Here is a 12631-nt window from a genome sequence, read left to right as displayed (position 1 = left end):
GATCCTCGATGATATACTGGCAATTAAGCCTTGTTTTACAGACTTTCTCATGAAATCAGTGTTAACTGCAACTACTGGAATTTCACATTAAGGGAGTGTGTGATATTACACTTGCGCACTGCATGTTGTGCCTGTAGCCTACTAGTTTGTAAAATCTATTGAAACTATCATCTGTTTTTGATGAAGCATTTTTATAGCTTCATGCTAAAATGTCTACATTTCATATCAATAATATGCATAAATGTTAGATTAATTTATACTAATATTTATGCATAACATATTTAAAGTTAAATGATAGTACATGTAGTTGCAGTAAAACACTAATTCCGTGAGAAAGTCTGTAAAACCAAGGTTATAAGTATGACTATATCATCGTGGATCTAGATCTGGTACAGTTACATAAACTGAACTTTGTTAAATCATAAAATCTAAGCTGAAATACACGATCACACTAAAGATCGCCAACACAGATGAGCACTCGTGGGGCAGTGTATCATTATTGCTGGAATAAAGACCAGACGGAAGTGACCAAATCTGCACCTATTTTGCTTATTTCTCAGCAATTACACAAATTCTTCCAGAATCCTTTGGCACAGATTTTTTATTCATACAAACAGACACTTGGGTGGTCATTATATTGGATTCAGTAAAAAGTCATTTTGAGATCATTACCACAACTGTCAGGTAATTCTTTCAAAACAAGTTATCTTTAAAGGGGAATGAAACCTTTGAAACAAATAGGCTTGTGTACATGTAGAAACAGAAAAATCAAAGAATAAGAATAAAGAAAGTTTGAGAAAAATCGGACAAATAGTGAGAAAGTTATGAGCATTTGAATATTGCAGTCACTAATGCTATGGTGATCCTCACTTTGGCAATGCGACAAGGATGTGTGATGTCACTGATGAACAACTTTCCCTTTGGTGGACTATAAAATACCCTCAAAATGTAATTTTCACCCGTATAGGGGAGAGGGGGGGGGCAATTTGAGCTCCGGGTAATTTGAGCCCCCTCAAGAGTTTTTGCTCACTGCTGAAATCTGCCAAGGCCTAACTGGCCATTACTTGGGTGGTATGTTGGCCAATATCTCTGCCCCAAGCTGCAGTATAATGTGTCTCTACATCCCACAGCACATAGCAAGGAGGTGCAGTTAAACACATACACTACAATGTAGGACTAGAAAACTTCATATTGAAAGTGGCTTGTTCGCTTTGGAAAGATGAGCATTATATCTACCTCTTTAATTGGATTGTTATATTATTTCTTGGTTGTGTTGAGTAGTCATAGTGAGTGAACATTATAAAGTAATTTTAATAAGAATCATTTATATTTTGTCCCTGGGTGTGAAAGTGTGTAATAGTACCCCGTGGGGTAAAATGAGCCCCCTCTGTTGTATATGGATTCTGGGTGCTGTAAATGATGAATTGAGTAAGATATTTAAATAAAATTCATGATTTAAACTATTTGATTATGTAAACATCTGTATTAAGTGATATTCAAGTAACTAGGACCACATTTAAAGGCAATATCCTACATGTGCAGATGTGCAGAATGTGTGCAGCGTCTGGAGGAGGAACTTCAGGTGAAAAGAAGGAAGAGTGAAAAGAATAAAAAGGCTCAGAAAACTGAAGGAAAGCAGAACAGAAAGAATCAACAGCAAAGAGAAGAAACAGAATGTTTCTGATGAACCAGTTGAACTTCCACTATTACCTGATGTATTATAACATGTAGGTTCCAGCATGTTTTATTTTGTAAGATATTTTTAAAAATGTTAAAAAGGGGGCTCAAATTGCCCCCCTCTCCCCTACATTCGTAATTCTGAAGCTTCTTTATTCCGAAGGTTCAGATATTCCAAACGTTCGTTAATCCGAAAGCGAAATAAGGTTCGTTGCTCTGAAGGTTCGACAATCCGAAAATAAAATGAGGTTCATTGTTCCGAAGGTTCGTTAATCCGAAAATGAAATAAGGTTCGTTGTTCCGAATGTTCGTATCTGAAAACGAAATGAGGTTCGTTGTTCATTTAGTTGTCGGACTAACGAACCTTTGGAATTACAAACCTCATTTCGTTTTCAGATTAACGAACCTTCGGAAGTACGAACCTCATTTCCTTTTCGGATTAACGAACCTTCGGAAGTACGACTCTCATTTCCTTTTCGGATTGACGAACCTTCAGAATTACGCCACAAATGTTCGGAGTAACGAACCCTTTTTCGTTTTCGGATTAACAAACATCGAGGTATAGGCAATTTACGTGTTTCGGAATTACGAATCTTCGGAATAAAGAACCTTCGGAATTACGAAGTGTAACCATGGGGCCCCATCATGTACTCAATCATAAAGAACAAGGATACATTCAGGAACATATGCCTGTACATGTATATATATATATCTCAAGATCAAGAAAGGTATTCCTTGTTTCTCATTTAGAGAAAAACCCTCAACCAGACAAGTACGATATAGCCATGCATGTCAATTGAGAAATAATTATGGACTTCTGTTTTTCAACAGACGAGGGTCATGGCAAGAGAGGCTCTTCAAAGGGATAAATCATTGAACATATGTCTTCTTTTTCTTTTCTCTTCCTCTCCATTTTTTCTTTATTTTCTTATTTACACAGCTGTCCAGAAATTGTCAAATGTAATTTCCAAATATTTAATTTCCTGTGAACTGTGTTTAAAGGGGAAGTCTCCCACAACAAAATTAAAAAACTGATTATATTTGCTAACTTCAGGGTGCAAGCAATGTGTACAGATGGGAAACTTAAAGAACAAGTCCACCTCAACAAAAAGTTGATTCGAATCAAAAGAGAAAACTCCAACAAGCATAACACTGAAAATTTCATCCACATTGGATGTAAAATAAGAAAGTTATGACATTTTAATGTTTCGCTTAATTTCACAAAAGTGTTACAAGCACATCCTGGTCGGTATGCAAATGAGGAGACTGATGACATCATCAACTCACTTTTTTTTGTATTTCATTATATGAAATATTCTAATTTCTCCTCACTGTCAAGTGAAGCAATGATTAATTCCTCCCTGAACTTGTGGAATTAGCATTGTCTAGTATATGGTTATTTCAAGTTGGTCCTTATTGTCAAATCTGTAAAAAATGAAATATTGTACGATTCAAACAAGAAAAAACAAAAGAAAAAGTGAGTGAGGGACATTGTCAACAGTCTCATTTACATGTCACTGAGATGTGCATATCACTATTTTGGGACAAGTAAGCGAAACTTTGAAATGTCATAACTTTGTTATTTTACATCTGATTTTGATGAAATTTTCAGCATTATCCCTGTTATGCTAGTTTGATTTTTCTCATTTATTCAAATCAACATTTTTCTGGGGTGGATTTGACTTTTTTTAAACAGAGGTCAGGGGATGTCGTGACAAATTTGCACCCCATATTCCCCTAAAATATCCTTTAAAAAATAATAGAGCAATTGAAACCCCCTTATATAGGGTCCAATGCAAACTGTAACATTAAAGCAAATTTGCACTGGTGGTAAGCTAAAAAAAAAAAGAACTTGCCCCTGAAAAGTCAAAGAAGTTGAAAATGTTATTTTCTAGTAGAAGTAGGCCTAATACACTCAGATCATGGACTTTGCGCAGATCAAATGGGAATAATTGAGTTAATTATTTCAAATTTAGTTCTTTCCAACATCACTCGATGAATTCATGACTTATTGAACATTAGTACATAATATGTATATATGTTTTTTTCATATTTGTAATTGTTTTAATAAAACAATCTACATGTACAAATCACAAAGTTTACAAAAAGGACATATTGGTGAAATTGTGTACAGTATACAACAAACATTATGAAAATGGAACATAAAAATGATTTATAATACTTGGCACAGAAAAAAAAAGATAATTTAAATTTTCATAGCAAATAACATTTTCTTGAAAGTGGTTCAAAAATGTTTGATTTCAAAAAGAGATCACTCTAATACTGAAAAATCACATAATATATGGTTTGTAATTTGAAAGTCTCTTACAGGATATATGCAGAAGGTGTAGTGCTGAAAAATGAGCCAATACTTGGAAATAATTATATTTTAATAAGTTCCTATTCATATAATGGTTTTCAATTTTGTTTCCCTTAAGTTGATAGATCTGAAATTTTTATACTATTAAACCAATCACCCTTTAAAATTATATAACAAACACAGAGCCAATGTTTGAAATGATGTTCAAAAATGTATTTATTCATTTTGTATTACTGATGCTTTGATTCAGTCTCTGTACTCAATATAGAAGCTTTTTAATCTTCATTAGGATTTCACATGGTCCAAACATTCCCTCAACATCTTAGTGTTATTAAACAAGAGACAGAAAAACTGATGAACACAGAGTAAAACATTAAATAAGAAAATGCTCTGTAAATTTATGTTTAGTAAAACTCCTCAAAGAACTTTTTCTTTCAAAGACCATCACCTACATGTACAACAGATTTTAAGCCACTGCATCTCTTTTTCTGCTATCAATTGTCAATCATATTCGACTGACCTCAATGCCTTGCACCTGATGTTTAAATGATTAAAGATATTTGATGGGAATCAAACAGAAATCTTTTTTATTCATCAAGTTTAGAAAATGATTTTTATGTTGGATAGCGGAGCATAGGATTAAGTGTTTATGCACATTTTTTTCCTGACGCAAAAAATATTACCAAATTCTACCTCTTTAAAGCCAGTCCAATTTTTGGTAAAGGTTCAATTATCAGTACCTTGTTGGACTAATGTAGTCATATTCGACTTCAAACTCATAACGACGGTTTAATCCATTTATTCTCTGTAAAAACTTGATATTACGATTGACGATACGAGACAGTTCCAGTTGATTTACAATTTGTAATTTCATATTCATTTCTGAAACTTTGGTTGCACTGTTTATTGAATTGATGATGTCTAAACTAATTGTGTTGTTCCCATTTTAGGCAATAGGCCTATTGTTGACAAATATATCCTGTAATTTAAACATACATGTACATTGTTACAAAATTACTGATCATTGTGAAATAAATAATATTTCGATGTGTTGGAAATAGACATAATTTCGTTCCCAGCACAGCATGACAGGCTTCATTATGCACTGTGGTTTAAGGTTTTGATCTGTCACTCTAACAACAAGTTGTTTAAACTTTTAAACAGTTGTTTAAACTTTTTTCTTTCATTTATACAACTTGTTTAAAACTGTTAGTTGATAGAATGATAGGATTACCAACATACTTAAAATTTTTATACAGTGTTTTTACAGTGTAGTAGATGATTGGTTGTTTACATTAACAGTTCAAATTCTTAGAGTGATGGGCTGAAGCAACATTGCTTATGTTTTTAGCTGTGAAGATTGCTGCTGGAGATTATACCCTTTTACACAGGATTTTCTTAGCCCCGGACTATCGCTAACCCCATACTATCCTTAACCCCGTACTATTTTTTTTTCCTTTTCACACATGCCAAATTGTTATTGCTAACCCCGGATAAGGAATGCTTGCTTTTCACACACGAAACTCGCTAACCCCGGACTAGTGGTTTTTGTCGATCATTCGTAGTACAAGTACTTCACTCGTACTTTTTTACACACGCTAAAATTTCCTTAACCCGTACTATAGGTGGGGCTAAATTGCCATTTAGCCCCACCTATAGTACGGGGTTAAGCTTTAATAGCCCACTTTCGTTTTACACTAGCGATCTTAACCCCATACTATCGCTCTTAGCACCGCAATTGCTGGGATAACCCTGCTTTTTTGCAGGGCCAAATAATCCCGTACTAAAGGTGGGGTTAGCCCACTTTGCAAAAATGCTGTGGGCTAAGCTTAACCCCGTACTATAGGTGGGGCTAAATGGCAATTTAGCCCCACCTATAGTACAGGGTTAAGGAAATTTTAGCCTGTGTAAAAAGGGCATATGATGCTCTGTTGCAGGCTTTAACATTTTAAATGTTTAACTTGCAAAACTTACATAATAATAAAAAATAATAATATAGTATCTACATGTATATAGCACACGTTCCACCTTAATTGTTAGGTTCTCAAGGCGCTCCCATAACTCTGGCTAAAATAGACTACCACAGCTTTCTGATATTGCAATCACTAAGTTTGTAAGATAAGTTAAATGAATATATTACACTGTAAAAACGCTGTTTAAAATTTTAAGCACATTGTTTAAGCCCGTCACTCTAACAACTATTGTTTAAAAAATTTAAACAACTGTTTAAACATTTTCAACAACTGTGTAAACTTTTTAAACAAGTTGTTTAAAAAGTAGAAACAATTATAAAAAAGTTTAAACAACTTGTTGTTAGAGTGACAGGCTATAACAACGCGGTATTTTTTACTGTGTATTATAAAAACAGTATAGAAAGAGAGGGGGCTAAATTCTAAAAAAATTACAATTCAAATATTTTCATGTACAAAGAAACAGCGAAGAATAGAGTAAGCATCCACTACACTTTGTTAAAGGACAATTCCACCCCAACAAAAATTTGATTTGAATAAAAAAGAAAAATTAAACAAGAATAACACTGAAAATTTCATCAAAATTGGATGTAAAATAAGAAAGTTATGGCATTTTAAAGTTTCTCTTCATTTCACAAAATAGTTATATGCACATCTCGGTCGGTATGTTAATGAGGAACTGATGACATCACTCACTCACTATTTCTTTTGTATTGAAATATATTTATTTTCTTGTCATTGTCATGTGAAATGAAGTTTCATTGCTCCCTGAACACGAGGAATTCCATTATTTCAACATTTTGTGCTTCAGACAAGGAGGTCCTAGTCGTCAAATTCATAAAAATTGAAATATTGTATAATTCAAAGTTTCAAACAATAAAAAAAACAAAAGAAATAGTGAGTGACATCATGACTCTCTCATTTAGATGCAACTGGCTCGTTCATATAACTATTTTGTTAAAAATAAGCAAAACTTTGAAATGTCATAACTTTCTTATTTTACATCCGATTTTGATGAAATTTTCAGAATTGTGCTTGTCTTATTTTTCTCTATTGATTAAAATCAACATTTTTCTGAGGTGGACTTGACCTTTCAAATTTGTACAAGTGTGTTGGTGAATACACTGTTGCAGGCTTTAATATTTTAGATGTTAACTTACAAAACTTACATAATAATAAAATAATAATGATATACACAATGTAGGATATAGCATACATATCCACCTTAATTGTTAGGTGCTCAAGTCGCTCCCATGTAACTCTGGCTAAAATAGTATACCACAGCTTTCTGATATTGCAATCACTATTAAAGTTTGTAAGATACTTTAAAGAATCTATTATTAAGAAAATGAAAACAGTATAGAGAGAGAGGCGGCTAAATTTTTGAAAATTACAATTCAAATATTTACAAAGAAACGGCAAAGAATAGAGTCAGCATCCACTTCACTTTATTAAGATTTTTTCAAGTGTGTTAGTTGATACAATATACAATCATTGACCCTTTAAAATACCTGTAGAATTTTAGATAATTCCAAAAGATTTATCTCCAAAATTCAAAGCAGGATTTTGTGAAGTGGTAACAGAAGAAACTGTCAATCATAGTTGTTAGAAATGTACATTCAGCATTCTATACAATATGTGTGACTTTTGGCGTTCCATAATCTGTAGTATGGCAACAGACCAAGATGTGCATTATGTAGCTGTTCTGTGAAATTAATTGAAAGTAAAAATGTTAACTTACATCCAATTTTGATGAAGTTTTCAGTGTTTGTAGTTGGATTTTCTCTCTTTATTTAAATCAACTTTTTGTTGAGATGGACTTGTCCTTAAAGGTCAAGTCCACCTCAGAAAAATGTTGATTTGAATCAATAGAGAAAAATTAGACAAGCATAATGCTGAAAATTTCATCAAAATCGGATGTAAAATAAGAAAGTTATGACATTTCAAAGTTTCGCTTATTTTCAACAAAAAAGTTATATGAACGAGCCAGTTACATCCAAATGAGAGAGTCGACGACATCACTCATTCACTATTTCTTTTGTTTTTTATTGTTTGAATTATACAATATTTCAATTTTTACGAATTTGACGATTAGGACCTCCTTGCCTGAAGCACAAAATGTTAAAATAATGGAATTCCACGTGTTCAGGGAGGAATGAAACTTCATTTCACATGACAATGATGAGAAAATCAAAATATTTCATATTTCATATAATAAAATACAAAAGAAATAGTGAGTGAGTGATGTCATCAACTCTCTCATTTGGATGTAACTGGCTCGTTCATATAATTATTTAGCTGAAAGTAAGCGAAACTTTAAAATGCCATAACTTTCTTATTTTACATCCGATTTTGATGAAAATTTCAGTGTTATGATTGTTGAATTCTTCTCTTTTTATTCAAATCAAGTTTTTGTTGGGGTGGACTTGTCCTTTAATCAATACTACATGCCTACATTGCAAATTTGGAGAATTTTTAAGCACTATCTCAATGACATTTACCAGACACTATTTCTTGTTTTCATTACAGTTTGGTACTGTAGTTTGGGACACAACTCATTGGTTAAATCATGGACCTACCACTCTGACAGAGTGGTAGGTCCATGGTTAAATAAACACTACCAGGCTTTGAGTAAGCAGGAATTATTTGTCTGTTGGACTGGCATTACTATAATTTACTAATTTACTATAAATTTTGCCAGTACAACCGAGGATGCATTCCCTCTATACTTTCAAAATAAAGGCCTGGTATATTTGTTTTACATGAATATCCTACATTAATAAGTTAGAACAACAGACCTTGATAATCTAGTTCTTGTGCACGAAGTTCATCTTTTTTAATCTGAACCAAAATATAGATAACGCGCTACACTGACTCTTCCTGAAACTACGCGCAAAAAAAGCAGAATGCGGATTTGTGCCTGTGCCCGAGAGATTGTGCGATCTGTGCCAAAGATCTGTGACATCATGGATAGTGCACTATTCCATGACTGACGTCGCAGAATAGTAATTTTTCTTTAGTGGGCTTTTCATTTTCAACATCGCAAAATAGTGAAAATATGTTTGGTAACATGATATTTAAACCAATCAGCATACATGTACATGATTTAATTTATGTAGAACATGTATTTAAACTAAATATGGTAATTGATTGAATATCAAGGATTATTAGAGACATTTCTGTTTCTGAAATTCTGTAATTCTGTTTCAACTTGATCTATATAAATACAAAAATTCTGTTTTTGTCATTGAAAATGTACTGTACACAGCAAAAACCTGAATTCCGTTTTGCAAAGGTGAACTCCATGAATTTTTACATGAAAAGTATAAAAACCAGACAGAATTTCCGTTTTTATTTAACGGTAAAACAGAAAATCACTGTCCCTAAATTATCAAAGACCACCTAAACTGTCAAAATAAATAATGGTTAAAAATTACAAAATGTACATATCAATCAATTTTTCATATTTTCAAAATATATTTGGCCTTTTTGATACATGACGTTATATTATTGAAGTTGGGGGCGGCAATAGTTCACCCCCTCCCCCCTGAACATAAGGTTTGCTGCTCGAATTTATGCCAGTGACATGCATATATTGTCCAATTTGCAAGTTAGCTGTGCCAAGCAGTGCCCCCCCCCCCCCCCTTCACTCTGATCTGAAGAAATGTTGCCTATATACTAGCCTGATTTTTTTTCAAGCAGTGGGTGCAAAAAGCAAATAGCTTTTGCTTGATATAAGAATCACACAATTTGCTCCTATCGTGCAATACAAATTACAAACAGCCTCCAAATAGATCAATCCAAACCAAAATAGTGACACAACAAACAAGCCACACTTTTATCAAAATATTGTCTACAATTTTCAATTGTATTTTTCAAAAAAAAATGTTGAAGCATGGTTGTGTTCTGTGTGCAGGAAAGCAGAGGTACACAACATAGTTTGTAAGAAGCAATTTCATAGCTAGCACATGTTATCTGAAGAAAACTTCACGTCTTGTTAGACAGCATCATATATATACTACATGGACATCATCTCTGTGAACTTGCTCACACATGCATAAAATACGGCCACACAACACGCATACACCAAAGCAAACGCGCCGTGGTGATAAACGAATAAATCATACAGCAACCTCGCCTTTCCACACATAGAACACTCCCCAACACAAAAAAACGGGCGTTATATACGGCTGCCACTCACACACACTCAATATTGCTATTCCCACTCACAACAAAGAAATCCCGAAAACTGCGCCAGAAATTCCTCCCGATTTCAACGAAAAATTAATCGTTATAGTCATATCTAAAAATTTGCGAGGGTTAGGATGAATTCTAGATGTGTATTAGCTTGTTTTCTACGAGTAAATGTGGGTGAATTAAAAGTGACAGAATAAGAAAGAAATTTTGAGTGACATACCTTCGAAGTGTCAGTCAGGCATCAAAAGCGACCAAGTTAGATTATGGCGGCGGGGCCGCTATACAACAAGGCTATGCACTGATTGACATACGTCACAGTACTCATGCATAATGCATAAAATTCTAATGTTTTATTAATGTTGGGCGGAGTCTGGATCTTTTCATTTTCAAAGAGGGGATAAAATAAAAATACAAATTGGTAATCTGAGACATAGTCATTAACAATGATTCAAAACTAGATTAAAATATTTATTTATTACTATTTATAGAGATTTCTTTATTTACAAACGGGCTGAAACGAAATTTTGATGACACTACCAAATATATGGTAATATTTTCCCCTACAAAGTTATCGACGAGTCGTGACGTCATAATCACCTGTGTCGAGCAGCAGGTGAATTTCGTCGAAAGGCGCTGATATATCACAAATTGGTCCTAATCCAGATTATACCACCTATTGTGCGAAAGTAATATTCACCAGATTTTTTTTTTGTTTATGTATGTTATTTTGCTAATATGCCACCCATTTTGGTGTCACTTTCCATAAAATAACGCCTATACCTGTGCGACAGAGAAATGAGTTATAGAATTATTAGTCTATTCTCTATTTCATGATAACATCCTATTTAACTTGAGATTCATTTCACCCCATCGACAATCTTGATTTAAATAAGTCAATAAAAATAGATGAGGCTTAACTTTTATACACAGTTACACTGGTAATATGCAAATAAAAAGCCGATGATGTCATACATTCAAATTTGTTTTATAAATGCCTACATTCAGACTCGTAGCCAGGGGGGCGGTGGGGGCGGTCGCCCCCCAAAAAACGTCACCAAAAAGAAAAAAAAAGAAGGGAAAAGAGAGGAGGAAAGGAAAAGCGAAGTGAGGAAAGGGAAGAAAGGTAGCTTCATGTTTTTTTTTTCTTTTTATTCTTTTTTTTCTCAAAAGATAAACTCCATCACTCTTGCTCTAAATTTATATATGAATTTTGCTTCCGCGCTGCGCACGGTTAAATGACAATATTGCAGTTCTCCATTGTTTCTCCCACCCTTTCTCTAACCCTGTTTTTCCACCTCAGGTATGTGTGTTTCTTGACAGTTAAAGTTCAAATGTATACATTAGGGCATGGAATTAGATTAAGGTTAGGCCAAAGTATATTAAGTTATCTCCTTTTTTAATTGATCGCGCAACTTCTGGTCGGGTCGGCTCCGGTCGGGTAAAATTTTTATATCAGTTTCTGCCGTCACCTCCATTAAGTCAACTTATCCTGCTTTCCAGCTCATTACTAAACAACCATACCTTTGGGGCAAACAGGTTCCTAAAATTTGTGTCGTATTATACATGTAAAAAGAACAATACGGCCAATGATATAACGCTTTAGCTTCCGCGCTTCGCGCGAGGTTATTATTTCAATTTCCTCCATTGTATTCCTTTTTTGTGCGTTCACAATCACTTTTTGAAAACAAATGAAGGTTCATGAAAACATTGTTCAAAATCACAATAAAGTCATCTGTATTGGAGCTGATATAGATAGTAGAGACAAGAGAGACGGCTCCTTTTCATTTCAATTTATAAAACACCAAGAGTTTCGCGCGGGAGGGGGAAACTCCCCCTCCCTGCACCCACCCCCTAGGGAGCGCGCTTCGCGTGCATTTACCGCCCCCTCCAAAATGAAATCCTGGCCACGCGGTTGCCTACATTTACAAGAAAATGGATATGAAAGTAAAAATTTTAAATAAATCGTCATTAGGAATGGCACTCCACTGAACTATTCAACACGTTTAACCAATGAAACAATAATATTTCATAATTAAGTACAAAAGAAAAAAAGTGAGTGACTGACATCATGAATATCATATGTTTTCTTTATAAGTTGAAAATGTAAAAAAAAATGTTATTTCAAATAAATCATTGGTTAGGCCTCCAAAGTTTCACTTTTGTAAGGAAAATAATTATCTTATGTATCTTGTCCGATGTAATTTGATCATATTATTACGGCGGCTAGACATTAAAAGGTAATTTGGATTTATTTCTTTGTAGTTCCCTTATGATAAAGCAATGATAAAGTTAACACTAAGCCACATGTGTAAAATTTGTACCAATTAATATAATGAAAACTTAAGGCACCTGACTGGCAGGCGCGCCGGAACACTTTCAGTTTTGGGGGGGCAAAATCCCGAAGGGGGCACAATATTTTTGACAGCGTGAGATACCGAAGCGATCGAGCGGGAGAGGCTATAGGACC

General features: G+C 34.0%; 1 protein-coding gene across 1 annotated transcript in view; it reads right to left on the bottom strand.

Annotated features, from left to right (window-relative positions):
- Positions 1–10463, bottom strand: part of LOC121420134 (homeobox protein PKNOX1-like) — a 37691-nt gene extending 27228 nt beyond the window's left edge. Inside the window, exon 1 of the mRNA XM_041614670.1 lies at positions 10385–10463. The gene's annotated coding sequence lies outside the window, so the exon portion shown is untranslated. The remainder of the gene's footprint in view (positions 1–10384) is intronic.
- Between the last annotated feature and the right edge of the window lie 2168 nt (positions 10464–12631).

The sequence above is a fragment of the Lytechinus variegatus genome, chromosome 8 (genome assembly GCF_018143015.1).
Source record: "Lytechinus variegatus isolate NC3 chromosome 8, Lvar_3.0, whole genome shotgun sequence".
Taxonomy (NCBI): Eukaryota; Metazoa; Echinodermata; class Echinoidea; order Temnopleuroida; family Toxopneustidae; genus Lytechinus; species Lytechinus variegatus.
This window is presented reverse-complemented; position numbering and strand designations above follow the sequence as displayed.